At 40.4% G+C, this 13,971-nt stretch overlaps 1 protein-coding gene across 2 annotated transcripts in view; it reads right to left on the bottom strand.

Annotated features, from left to right (window-relative positions):
- Nucleotides 1–13,971, bottom strand: part of ARSJ (arylsulfatase family member J) — a 39,635-nt gene that overhangs the window by 23,224 nt on the left and 2,440 nt on the right. The gene's annotated exons all lie outside the window — the stretch shown is intronic.

Below are 13,971 nucleotides of genomic sequence, written 5' to 3'. Positions count from 1 at the left end.
AGGTCTTACTGATAACCCAACGTGTAGATGAGTCAGCAGTGATCTGATGTGGTCGGGAGAAAAAACATCCTCTTACAAAGATGTGTAAAAGTGACTGGCAAAGTAAAACATATGACAGTCTGTTCAGTGCATGGAAATGCAACAGCTGACAAAGGATTTTCAGATCTGCTAGAGGAAAAGGAAATGCATTTGCCTCATATCCACAATGTTCAGATCAGAGAGGGAACATCCCTCGAACACAGCTTGTTCCTTTTTAAGTATCAGGGTGGCTTCAGTGCACTCTGACCTGCACTGTACCATAGTGTGGGTGTTCTGCCGAGAACAAACCCATGGGGGATAATCATCAGCTTCTAATTTGCTGATCATGGCTTAACCAATAAAGACAGCACAAGATCTTCTGTTCCTGTGACATTTTCTACCCTTCAGCAGTGGAAGAAGAGTCATGCACTCTATGGTACACAGATGCTTTGGCTAGATTTTCTGCTGAGGTGAATTCATGCCAGTAAAGGAGTCACGTACTGCCTTCAATTGCTCAACAATGAAAATGTTTTAGAAACTTTGGAATTCAGAACAAAATAATGTGGCAGTACTGGTCTACTGGAACACTGCGTCCTTCTCTGAGCGTGACTTTTAATACAATAAAATGATAAGAGGAGAACATTAGGAATCATCAGTACATAAACCAAGATCTATGCAGAAAGATGGCAAGAATGATCTTACCCAGGCTACAGAAGGGAAGAGCAGAGACATGATAATAGATTTTGGACATATAGGAGATTGATCACCTTTTGTAGCAAAGGAGTCCTTCACTTAGGAATCAACAAGAGAACATAAACTGAAGCAAGACAGAAGTTAGGTAATAAAAAAAACTATATAACTAAAATTGTAACTAAGTCTGCCTGGGGGAAATCTTCATCGAAGATTTAAGGGACAAGTTAATTCCATTTATTTTAGTGATTTTTTGTTGCCATTTCCTGAGAGGAGTGGGTTAGGGAATTTATTATTTATTTCTTAAATCCCTGTTTTCTGGAGGTGACTGTATGGATATGGAAAAGCCAGCTTGCTCTCTCCATTCATGGCTGGCTAGGAGCAAGACCATTTCAGTTCAGGAGCCAAACAGGATCGTTTTCACCGTGCCCACGTCAGTCAGCTGAGCTTTGCTCAGACCCAGCTCACCTCAATGTGCAGCAAGAGCAGCTGGATCCACATATCATATCATGGCTGAAAAAAACAAGCTGAGCAGCATGGTGCTTCATTTGTTCCTTCAGCAAAAAGACGGCCAGCTCCACAGCGCTACTGGAACACTGGCAGCACATGCAGCAGCCAGGTCCAGCACAGGCAGGCAGCGCCAAGAGGGGCTCAGGCCAGGGCACTGCAGATGTAAGCTGAACATCTGCGCTGCTGAAAACACCTTGTTCTCATATCAGATTGCAAACCAAAGTGTAACAAATTTCCCTACACTGCTATGACAAGCTGGTAGTAGCAGAGAACTAAATTCCAGGACTTGTAATAAATCAGCAAGGCATGGCTTGATTCGAAAAGGGAACGGCAAACTTGAAAGGTGAATAAACATGCTTATATATCACACTGCATATGATATCATGTCATATCTAGTTAGAAACCCCTGAACTGCTTTCAAGTGCCTTAGGTTTGTTTTCTTTATGAAACACTCGCAAGCTTTGCACTACCTCTGTAGAGCTCCCACTGCTCCTTGTTAGGATCCCCTTTTCCAGGTGATACCACAGAGACAGAAAGGCACACACTAAATATCAACTATTTATTGGAAAATCTCCTTTGACAGAAGGCTTTTAAAGCATTTCAAAGATATTTTCAGAGCTGTGATAAATCTTAATATGTATATACTATATGTACTTCTGTGGTCAACTACAATAAATTTAGCTTTAAAAAGACTCTGCTAACTCAAGTATAAATATTCTTGCCCTACAGATACAAAACCTACATGCCAGTAACTGATGAACATAAACATAAATTCTGTTCCTGTCTGAAAGATATATCAAGCTTGCAATTCAACCAAAAAAAACCCTGAAGAATTAGGGAGAGAACTAAACAACAGGGTGATTCCATTCTTTCTTGGGGAGAAGAGGTGGCTTGGCTTCTCCTTTTTTCAGTGTTGGAGACAGAATAATGGGAGATGCAAAAAAATGGATTAAGTCTGGGCAGCTGAACTGATGGGGCCCGGAAAGAGATATAAGGTTCCAAAAGCACAACCTGGTAGGCCAGTGTCCAGGAAAGTCTGGATGACATTTGAGAGGCTGCAGAAGCTTAAAAGTGATTCTGGGACAACCTAAAAGGCTCAATTTGTGGTGCTGGTTTATTTTTGCTTTGCTTTTCATTTTTTAATTTTTTAATTTTATTTATTTTGCATAGTGCAAAGAAGGCCAAAAGCACATCCTTAAGAATGGGAAGAAAATGCTGCAGAGAACCAGTATTACTGGGGACATGCTTTTCCTGATGGGAGACTGCAGAAGGAACCTGCAACTGGGTCAAGTTAACAAATGATAAACTTCAGAAATCTTCCCTTGCTCCAAACATATTACAACAATGTAAAGTTCACCAATGCAGATGTGCAAATTGAAGCCTGGACATGTTGTGCTGCCTGCCTGTGGCCATAAAGGCAATTCAAGAGATTTAGACCAAGACAGACATGGAAATCCTTATAGCATCCTCTAATCACTATCTCAGTTCTCTTCCAGACCCACTAAATGACGTTGCCACTGTCCTTCTTGAAAGCATTTTATCTGTTAAAACTCTGATTTGTCCTTTTATTTGTTATGTATTTCTTCAGCACAGTGAAACTCAAGGAATTACATTCAGAACATCTTACACAAAGAAGGGGCAGTCATATAGTTTAACAAAGGCACTTTTAATCACCTCCTCAGAGGCCCTTTACCTCCACTGACCATATAACTAATCCTATATAGGATCCTAACTGTGGTGTATCCGTTTGTATCTAAGATACCTGAAGTAGGGTAAGTGCAATGGCTTTATTACTCCCTACAGAATAGACCTGTATGACTTTACTAGTGCCAACCACAGTATTTTCAACTATCACCATCTTTCTTACACCAAGTTTTGCCTTATGAAAATTCACGTCTGACATGAAAATCTGAATTTGAAAACATCCTAAATATTTTTCTTTTCTAATCCTATTTTCCATATAACTACACTGAGAATGATTCCAATGCAGAAACTTGTTCTTTATTTACAACTACCATCCACCTAACTGCATTCAGTCTTAAGCTGAAAAAAACCACCCATGCTCACACAAGCACCCCTATCATCATGTCTATGATAGTCTAATAATATATGTATATTTAAACACATTCATCACAAAAGAAACACAAACCACAAAGTAGCTCTCGTAACTAACAGGCTGGGAAGGGGTTTGTTCACCAATTGTCCTCGTCTGTAATGGGGTGCCCTCACCTCACAGGCAGGGCTTCCCAACACAGGAACCTGGGCAGAGGACTCAAGCCCACAGAGTAAAGCCCACTCTTTTCATGAACAGTTAATGCTTCTTCATGCTGTATCTGCTTCTGACCCTAAATACATAGGATGATAAATAGTTTTCTAAGAACCCGAAGTGCCAGAATAAAAACCAACAACTATGACATGAAATCATTTCAACTGGAAATACTTACTACATTTTTTTTTTTTTTCCTGTAAGATGTCTCAGACTTGGACATTAAAGAAAACAAAATAACCCACAAACTTAATTTTGCCTCAGGAATGTTGACTCACCACACGGCTATTGGTAACAAAACATATGTTTTTGCTACCGAAGTGAGCAGATATGACTCAGTTACACAGAGGGAACTTGTTGAATAACACAGTGTCATTTTATTATGACAGCTTTCCAGAGTCAAAAAGCACTATAAAGACTTGCACAGAAAAACCATGCCGCTACAAAGAAAACTTCTAAATCAATTCATTGTTGGAGATCACAGTCGGTTAACAAATGCAGTGTAGGAGGCAAATGTTGGCACAAATGCAGAGTATTAAACTTCAAGGTCACTTGAAGGTCACACTTAGTAGTAGCAGGCAGACTATCAAAAGGATGCTAAAAAAGCCACTTGGCTCCTGCTGACAATACTGATAAGAGCCTTAGGGTTCACACAGAAGCCATTAACACACTACTTGAGCTGCATTTTCCTGGCTGAAAACAGCCAATGTTTTGTATGGCAGAAATATAATGCACTGTACAGAAAGATCCGAGCCCAAAATCAACAGAAACATCTCTACTGAAAGCATCTATGAAAACACTTGACTCCTCCAAGAGCTTGCTGTTGCTGGACTCCGTCTGCCACCAACTCAGACCTGGCAAAGGTTTGTAAGGAGCAGGTAAATTAGTGCCAAAATTTCGAACTGCTACAAACAAAGCAGAAGCTGGTAACACAGGAAACATGTAAACCCTGTAGTTGTCTGAGACGGCAGAACTTACTAAATGCTGAAATCAACACAAAACCTTCAGACTCCAGGAGATGCTACACGAGGTTTCACTGTGGGAAATACATTACTGCCAAGGGTTGTAAAAAAAATAATCTGTGACGCAGTAAAGACTCAACAAGGCTATAATAGTGCCAAACAGTATTACCTAAACTCTTAATCTTTTCATAAGGCTGCATCATGGACAGAATATACATCTAGTATGAGCAAGATGGCCAAATATTCTTGAGCTCATCACAGAGGCTTATTCTTTTTCACCTTAAAAGACTGCAATGTAAAAGGGCCACAAACACCTACTTGCAACAATAAGAACCAGCAAAATGTTACCTTCCTTCTAGCTCTATATATGGGCTCAAATTCTCATTTTCCTACTAAAAAGAATTCCATACTGTAATAGCAGCAACAATCAGGTTAAGAAGAAAGACGACAGAAATAAATCTCACAAATTGTAAAGCAGCTTCAAGGAAGTACATAGCTGACACATGAAAGCCTCTGTATGCTTAGTAACGTATATACTTCCTGCGTGGGTCTGGTGAAAGGACAGGGAACAGTTGAGACTTTCAGAAATAATACTAAATTTAGTGCTGTTGTATCCTCACCAGTATGCTGTGGTCTTGGAAAAACAAGATTTATTAGGGCCATGATAGTGCTGACTCCGAAGAGAGTGCGCTCAGGCTGGTTAAGAAGACTACAGACCAAACACTTAAACACTCCAAATACTTTATTTTTTTTTTTTACCAGGAGCAATTCTACAGGGCAAGAAGCAACACTGAAGTAATTTGCTCCTTTCCCCTGCTCCAAGATTATTTGTTGTGGCAAATTAGCACCATAAAATACTTTTAGGGTCTGGAGGGAATTTATGGAGGTTATTTGATCCAACCAAATTTTAGTATGAAACATCAAGTATTTTAATTGTTAGAAGCAATACATTTGAATCTTTTCAACATTGGAATGTTTGACAGTGGAAAATTTCAGTTTTTCACTGTCCACCATAAAGACTGCCCATATGCCACCACACTGTGACACAGTACAACAAATACTTGAGGATGAACACTTGACAGCACTAAATAATCATATCTTAAAGTAATCCTTGTCATGTGGATCACTGTACAAAATCATAACCTGAATATTCAGCATGTACAAAAGACACTAAAAACTGTCTGCTGATGTTTGTGACTTTAATCAAGGTTTGTGGGATCTTCACTGTACTGCTTTCAATATCTTTAATAGCTCCCAGATACTGGAATAAACACTTCTATATTTATGGTTGTAAGCATTAATAACCAAATACATTCTATTACTTCATACAGACCCTTTAAAGGAGGCACTGAATTGCTTTTTTCCAACAACATGTGGTGTGGGAATACACTTTTGGTGTCTCACACGACAACCATGATTAACTCTGTGCACTTTCTCACATTCCTCCCACTCTACATGTGAGGACCCCACAGGCAACACTTGCTGGTGACATGAGTACAGAGCAACCTTCCTTTCCCACTCCTTTGACATCTGTGCCCAAGGTGTCAGATACAGCTGATCTTTGGTTCACAAACAACTATCTCAAATTCTACACGTCAAGACAGTGAGAAGGGTGTCAAGGTACAGAGGTCTTACTGAACCAGGTATTCAAACATATAAACAACCAACAGTACAGATTTGGTTCTTATACATCCATTTTCTGCCCTAGGTTGAAAATAAAGTCTTTTGGACACAGCACACTATATGAATGTCTACTTTCATGCTTGTCATCTATTACAATATCTTTGGGAGCATAATTTCACAGAAAAAAGTATTCAGTTATCTCATGCTTATCTTCTAACTCCAGCACTGCGTTCTTTCTTTTTTCCACCCAAACTACATGTTGATAAGGTGGTGATAACAGGCTGAATCAACAGGCAGCTGATAGCTGACGCAGTTAATTAATGTGTTACACATGCAGCTGAACTAGAATCATGAAACATGTTTCACTGATTTCTTATTATGAGCCAGCAGGTACAGTAAAGTTCACTGTTTAAAATTCTTCCACTTTATCACAGGCCATAAAACGTCAAAAGTCATTTCAGCCAAATCTCAATGGTTAAAACATCTTTCATACTGATATTTAAGATTTGTTAACCATTAGTGTTACTTTGATTTCTTTCTGAGCTATTCACATTTCAGCCAACCAGTTTACACACTGTAAGGGTGGCTAATGTAAAGATGTTAACCAAGACGGTGGTAAATAGTCAAAGGTTATTAGCAAAGGAAAACTCACCAATGTCAATGCCTTGACAAGAAAGCTGAGGCAGTCTCCACTGGGGAACAATCTCCAAGAGATGCTGCCTTAGTGGTGGTCAGCCCTTAAATGAGGTCATAGAGGAGGTGGAGTCGAAGTCCACCCCTTCCGGGAGCACAGCTACATTACTCTCACCTGTGCTCCCACAGCTGACCCAACATTTGCCTCAGCTGATTAATCAGAGGTTCAGGCTGTGATTTCCCATACACACACTAATGTCTCCAAATAGATGTTCTGGGTTTTAAGTATGGAAACTAATAAAATGGGTAGTTGTTATAAAAAGTCTCAGAGAAGTCAAACAAATCCTACATAAGAAAACATGGGCAGAATGTTTGTTTATCTCATACTATGCATATTAATTTAATAATCTAAGGTTGGTGAAATTACCTCATTCATTCTTAAACACCCATTCTAAAACAAAGTAAATTCACCTCATGGTAGAAAACCTGAAAGTGGAAGAATACAAATCAAGGCAAAAACTATAGGGGAAGGAAAGGGAAATCTCAAAGAATTACAACTAAGGATTAATGAGAAAGCACTACCGACTTCTGACGGAGGTAGTGAATTAAGGTATTTGCTACAGCACATGAAAAAAATATGTAAATTCCCAGAACCCCAAAAGGTTGGGGGAAGACCTGCTGGAGAGGAGCTCTGCAGAGAGGGACCTGGGCGTCCTAGCAGACGACAGGTTGGCCATGAGCCAGCAGTGTGCCCTTGTAGCCAAAAAGGCCAATGGCATACTGGGGTGCATTAAAAAGAGCATGTCCAGCAGGTCGAAGGAGGTGATCCTCCCCCTCTACTCTGCCCTGGTGAGGCCTCGTCTGGAATACTGTGTCCAGTTCTGGGCTCCCCAGTACAAAAATGATAGGGATCTCTTGGAAAGAGTCCAGCAGAGGGCCACTAAGATGGTGAAGGGCCTGGAGCATCTCCCCTATGAGGAAAGACTTAGGGAACTGGGTCTGTTTAGCCTTGAGAAGACTGAGAGGGGACCTGATCCAGGTCTATAAATATCTGAGGTGTGGGGGGCAGAGTGGCAAGGCCAGACTCTTTTCAGCAGTGTGCAGAGACAGGACAAGGGGAAACTGCCAGAAACTGGAGCGTAGGAAGTTCTGCATGAATGTGCGGAAGAACTTCTTTACAGTGAGGGTGACGGAGCACTGGAACAGGCTGCCCAGGGAGGTGGTGGAGTCTCCTTCTCTGGAGATATTCAAGACTCGCCTGGACGCCTACCTGTGCGACGTGCTGTAGGGAACCTGCTTTGGCAGGGGGGCAGGACTCAATGATCTCTAGAGGTCCCTTCCAACCCCTACAATTCTGTGATTCTGTGAAAACATGAGCTAGACTAATCTGTCAAACAGAAAAAGAGAATTCAAAGATAACCACAATCTCCATAAATCTAATGTCTTAGGTTTCACCTGCTCATCTTCTTTGATGTGTGTTAGTATTAAACAAACGTTTACATTTTTGACTGATTGTATTTGATCATGTACTTCATGTGTTTGTGCATATATCAGTGAAATATTATTATAAGGATATGAGATACTTTAAGAATATGCTCAATTTTATGAGGACTACTTTACTAGATGTATATAATGAACAAAAATTAGAGGAACACTTGAATTGCATTCAAGAATGATCAAACACTTTGTAAGTTTAAAGAACTACTTTAAAATAATATTGCATTAACACATTCAGAGACCCTGATAAAACAAATCAAATAGAAAACTGATTATTACTCAGAAACACAGAAAAGATCAAAACTAGAACTAAAACACAGACAATAATGAAAACAACTCCCCGGGTCTGACTTTGCCACCAGGATAAGTATCACTAAGACCACAGATAGACAGATCTTTCTCTTCTTTACCTCATAAATCTGAGAAATCAAGCAAAAAATACTTCAATGAACATCTGATTTTAATTTTTCAGAATTTTAAGTCCCACCTAACCTGACAGTACTGGAAATATTATTTGGCTCTTATGATGAAGACAACAAAATTCCCTAATCAATTGAAGCCTAAGTTTACTTTGACTATAATTTCTCTTTTCTCTTACAACTCTGTAACAGCCTCCTCAGAGTCCTGCTGATTGACAGTCAAAGAGGTTGTACATTTATATCCAACTGCGTTATTTAACATCTGCAGTTTGTATACACTGGACAGTGAGAAAAGCTAATCTGTTGCCACTATCTAGTTAATCACACACCAGATAATGCTATGGTTGCCTCATATTCATTCATGTAGTGAACCAAAAGTATTAAATGATATGCTTAAAAAATGCATAAGAAATGTTTCCTGAAAGCAATGCAAGGAAAAGTTACCACAACCTGCACTAAACTTTGCTATTCCTTTCATGTTATTATTATAATTTTTATTTAATCTTTATTGTTCATAAGCAGTTTCCCTTCCTGCTCTTTCCTCCAAATGTTTCTTTTTATAGCACATTAGTAATTACAATGATATGAGCAGGCTTGGAGTTTAACTTTCAGCTGAAGGCTATGGGAGCATTTCAGTAACTGGATCTAATCTTCTGCAGAAAGAACACAGGAGAGCACTGAGAGAGAATGAAACAAGAAAAGGAAGTCCTAACATTCAATTATTTATTCGTTCTCTCTGTATGCTGCATATACATGGACAATGTCATCCTAAGTGCAAGATGTATAACAAGAACATGGAAAAAGATACCTCAACATGTTTGGCAGCAGTCCCACAAACTGTCAAGAAAGAAGTCAGCAGGAATAAATGATCACATACCACAAGAGTTATAAAGGCCTGGGGGGAAAAATCTTGAAAATTTTCAGAGAAAATCAGAATATGGAAAAAATAAAGCAATTTCTGGAAGAAAACTGAACTTTCACACAGCCCATTTTATCTCTGACTGAAAACAGAAATTATTTGCAGTGTGTTGTTTTAAAAATATTTTGCTATCACTCTCCTGCAAAACACCCTCTGTAGTTAATATGTACCTCAAATGAGCCAAAGAAGAATATGAACTGGAAGAGAAGCCATCCAGTTCAACCTTTTCCCCAAGACAAATTCAGCTACAATATGTCATTCCTGACATATTTGTCTTGTCTGTTCTTAATGACTGCCAACAAAGAAACTCAGCAATTTCCTAAAGCAAGCTGTTCAGGGTTTCACAATCATTACCATCTGAAAGTTCTCCCTACTACCTAACAAGAAGTTTTTCTTACGGAGGAAAGCCATTCAACTGTAGTACCATTCACTATGATACTGATAGCCCATGATTCTCTTCCTCTTTGCCTTAAAGCCTTGATCTTAATTAGTGAAGACGTATCCCATCCCTTCTGATCTTTCCTCTAAAGTTATCTTTTTGAGATACCTGCTCACCCTCTGCCTCTTAAATCTTGGTATTTCCTTTTTTGCCACACATTTAATCAGCACATTTAATTTTACTGTCTAGGTTCTTAATGAAAACAATGACCAAAATTACACTCAAGACCATTGACTGCCAAATCTCTTTACATCAGAGCAGACACAGTACAAGGTCATCTCTTGACATTTTGGGCGGACATTTTGCAATCCTTCCTACTTTAATAATTACAAATGTAACACTGTGTTACTCACAGCATTTCTTCCTCTATAATAATAAACCTTTTATGAATGTGCTGATAGCACAACACCAGTGGAAACCATCAGGGTCTCTGTGCTGGGACCAGGCCAGTGTGCTGTGGTCATGGGCCTGCCCAGCACTCGTCTGCTTTGAAGTTCACCTCTTGCAAGGAGGTCTGAGAATATCTGGCCTGGGGTTCTTCCTCTACTTGATAGTTCACCAGTGCCCAGCTGGTTCAGGGCTCACACAGGGCACCAAAGTGCACAGATCTCAGGTCTTTGAGATCCTCCAGCTCAGGACACAGAAGACAACTTCTCAGTCACAGATGGTCGTACTGGATCCTGCTCAGAGCAACCAAACAGCTGAGAAGATCACTCCCAGTGCACCCAGGAGGCAGAAGATGCATCAAGAGTCTGAAACCACATACAAAAGTATTTCTCTTTGCTTCCAAGTCAGCTGCACTGCTTTCAATTAAAAATATTTTAAACTTTCTTCTATTTGTCAAAATAACTCTTAGTTTACTGAGATATTGCCATTTTTAATGGTGAATGACATACAGCTACACAGTCTTGCCTGGATGAGAATGCATACTAACAAGTAATATATACATATGTGTATGTATGCATTATTTATACAGTTATCAAACTCATATAAAATTATTACAGTCTATTTCTGTCTCCTCTGGATAAGCAAGTTCTCTGTATCTCATTTTATCCCAGGGGAAATGGGATTTATTTCCTCAGACCTTCAACATTTCTCAACATCTTCCATCTCCACATTCCATCCATCATGCAGAGCCCAATCCTGAGATTAGCGCAGCGCTTCCATGATTCATAAGTATTCATTGTAAAAGGCAGTTCAGATTCTTTAGTGATCTGTAACCCTGGCTGTGTACCAGTTTCTACAAACACAGATCCCCATGCTCTTGTGTATGTCAGAAGCCTTCCTGTGGCCCAAAAGGATTCCAGAGCACGTAACAGTCCTAGTTGATTGCTACTGCTGGTCAGGACAGTGTGTGATAATGTAAGAAACTATCTAAATAAGCAATACCACATCTAACTGTACCACAGCAGATTAATGATGTACATTCTATCACACCTCAGACAACTCTTACAGGTGAACAAAAAACTTCACACATAATCTTAGATTTTCTTTGTATGCTATATTAACTTGTAGCGTTCAATAAATCAAGATCATCTGAAACACTACTGACAAAAGCAGTCTATGGGGATAAGAAGTCATCAAGGTCATTAAGCACAGAGATACAACAGCTAACTCAAGAAATGTTTAATCACCCATCAGCCTGTGCCCAGGCTGAGCACCATTCTGTGTTCTTGCAGGCTTTTCCTACTACCTGATTATAACCTGGCTACAATCCTTACTTTTTGTGTTCTTCTATGTAAATTCCAATAAAATAATGTGTTTAGAAATTTTTCATTTCCTTCAAAAGACAAGGATGAGTTAAAAAGTAGTCTCAGAGTTTAGCAGCCTCCTGTATCTCATTTAGTGACCCTACAAGAGTCTTCATCCCAGCACTAGTTTAAAGCTAGGCATCCCAAGCTATTCTGCTTGAATTACTTTCCTTATTGAGACATGTCTATTACTTTTAATGAAGAAGCTAAAAAGAATACTTTGTCATGCAACAGAACTGGTCTGGAAGATGACTTACATTCAAACTTGCCTAAAGATTTTCTACAATCTATCACCTATTCAACACTTCTTGAGCATACAGAGCCCACTGCCCTGCTGAAACCAGCGCACAGCAATAGCAGGAAGTCTTCAGAGAGCACTGGCTGTCAAATTCTCAAGCCAGCTGCAGGAGCCCAGGCAGGAACTATGGCAATCCCAGGATAGCTCAAGGAGGAGCAAACTCTCAGCCAGGTCACTTGTGCAGCTGCAGAGCAAGGGCTGCACTGCTTCCCAAGAGTCGCTTCACTCCCCTCCCTGTTGTGGCCCCAGCTCAGCCTGCCGGGACAGCACATCACACGTGGCAGCCAGCCCACTGGCTCACACATTTCTTCCCTACTCCCAACACTCAGCTCAGCTGCAGCCCCCTCCCTGTGCCTTTAAATGCAGCGTGAAATAAAAGCTGTGGAACCCAGCCTCACTCTTAGCATATGGGAATTTGACAGGTAACAGTGGGAGAGAGCAAGAATTTAAAGGAGGCCAAAGAGTCAAGCACTGGACACAAGAACATAAACAGAGGCAATGGTGAAAACGACAGACTTACCAGCTGCAGTACTGTGGGCAGCATGGAAAGAAAAAAGAAATGAGAAGGTATTAACCTTACTTCTTTAACCTTCTCCCCCACAGTCATTCACTAGCATAGGAGAGCTACCAAAAAAGGGTCTCTTTACTAGTGTAAACCTTAGAGGGACTGCCTGGAGACCTACAAAGAATTTGGAACATTCAAAGTCTCTTTGCCTGAAGTCTAACTTCCACTTGGCAACTTGAGCCAGCGCTCCCTAATGACTCTGGTTTACACAGGTCCCTCTGTTTTTCACAGATCAATCAGGTACCGTTTGGAATACGCTACGCACACTGTGTGCATTGGGAGGCACGGAGCATCCAGGTGGGCCTTCAGCGAACAAATAGCCTTGAACTAACACATTCTGGAATTCAAGAAATAACAGCACTTCTGGATTAAATGCTTCTGACTCTTGGCCTTTTAATTAAGGTACCTCTGCATTCAGAGTAGTTATCACCAGCATTTATCTTCAGCCATAAGAGACTGCATCCCTCTGGATCTGCCTTGTTAACAGTTTACCCAAACCTATTAATCTGTCACCATTTCCTCCCTTATTTCTCAGTCGTGCAATCTTTTCTCTCTGCTGCTTTTATCCCCAAAGTAGAAAAACATCAAAAAAATGTTCTATGGATTTCAGAACAGCAGACTGAGAAAACAAAGATGAAGTATAAGCAAATTTATTTTTTCCTATAGAGGGTTCCAAAACCAAAGTAGGCAGATTGTCAGAATTATTTCCGCCTGACAAGCTGATGAACAAAGTGGGTTCCATAGAACATGCCTACTGACTGCTACCATGTATTTACACAGTAAACACTCTGCAATGGAGGATCAACATAATTAAAGTGAGGTATTGCTACTCCTTCCTTTATTTTCATTCAACTTAGCATAAAGACAACCTCTGCAGCCTCCAAGAGCCAACACAGTACCCTGGCTCCCCGGGAACCCAGTTCTCCCATTCCTCTGACCGCTGACTGAGTCATTTTGCAGCACAACATTCCCTCTGTAAAGCACCGCTTCCCAAACCACGGTCCTCAGAAAGCTGGCTGGCTACACGCTGCTGGCGCTGGTCCTCGCTCCCAACTGCTGCATGGCTTTAAAGACAACCAGGATGCATTATAAGCTTTCCTGGTACTAATTTTCTATGTTAGATGCTACTTCAGTTGCTGTAGTGCAACTGTGTTCTTGTGAACAAGCAAGTAGGTGTTTCAAAACAACTCTAGGGTTGTCCATACATGGAGGGGCAGAGGAAAAACCATGGGAAGCCTTGCTCTAGATATCGTGTCTGTCCTCCGTGCAGATCTCACTTATCCAGCATGTCTGGAACCAGAGCGAGACTGGGAATTATCTCCAGCTCTACCATATGGAGATGCAAGACACCAGGCCAGTTGCTTTCTTTAAACATGTGTTT

This window comes from Coturnix japonica, chromosome 4 (assembly GCF_054131305.1).
Source record: "Coturnix japonica strain WE chromosome 4, WE-NBRP24, whole genome shotgun sequence".
NCBI classification, from domain to species: domain Eukaryota; kingdom Metazoa; phylum Chordata; class Aves; order Galliformes; family Phasianidae; genus Coturnix; species Coturnix japonica.
The sequence above is the reverse complement of the archived record's forward strand: the minus strand, read 5'-3'. Positions and strand labels throughout refer to the sequence as shown.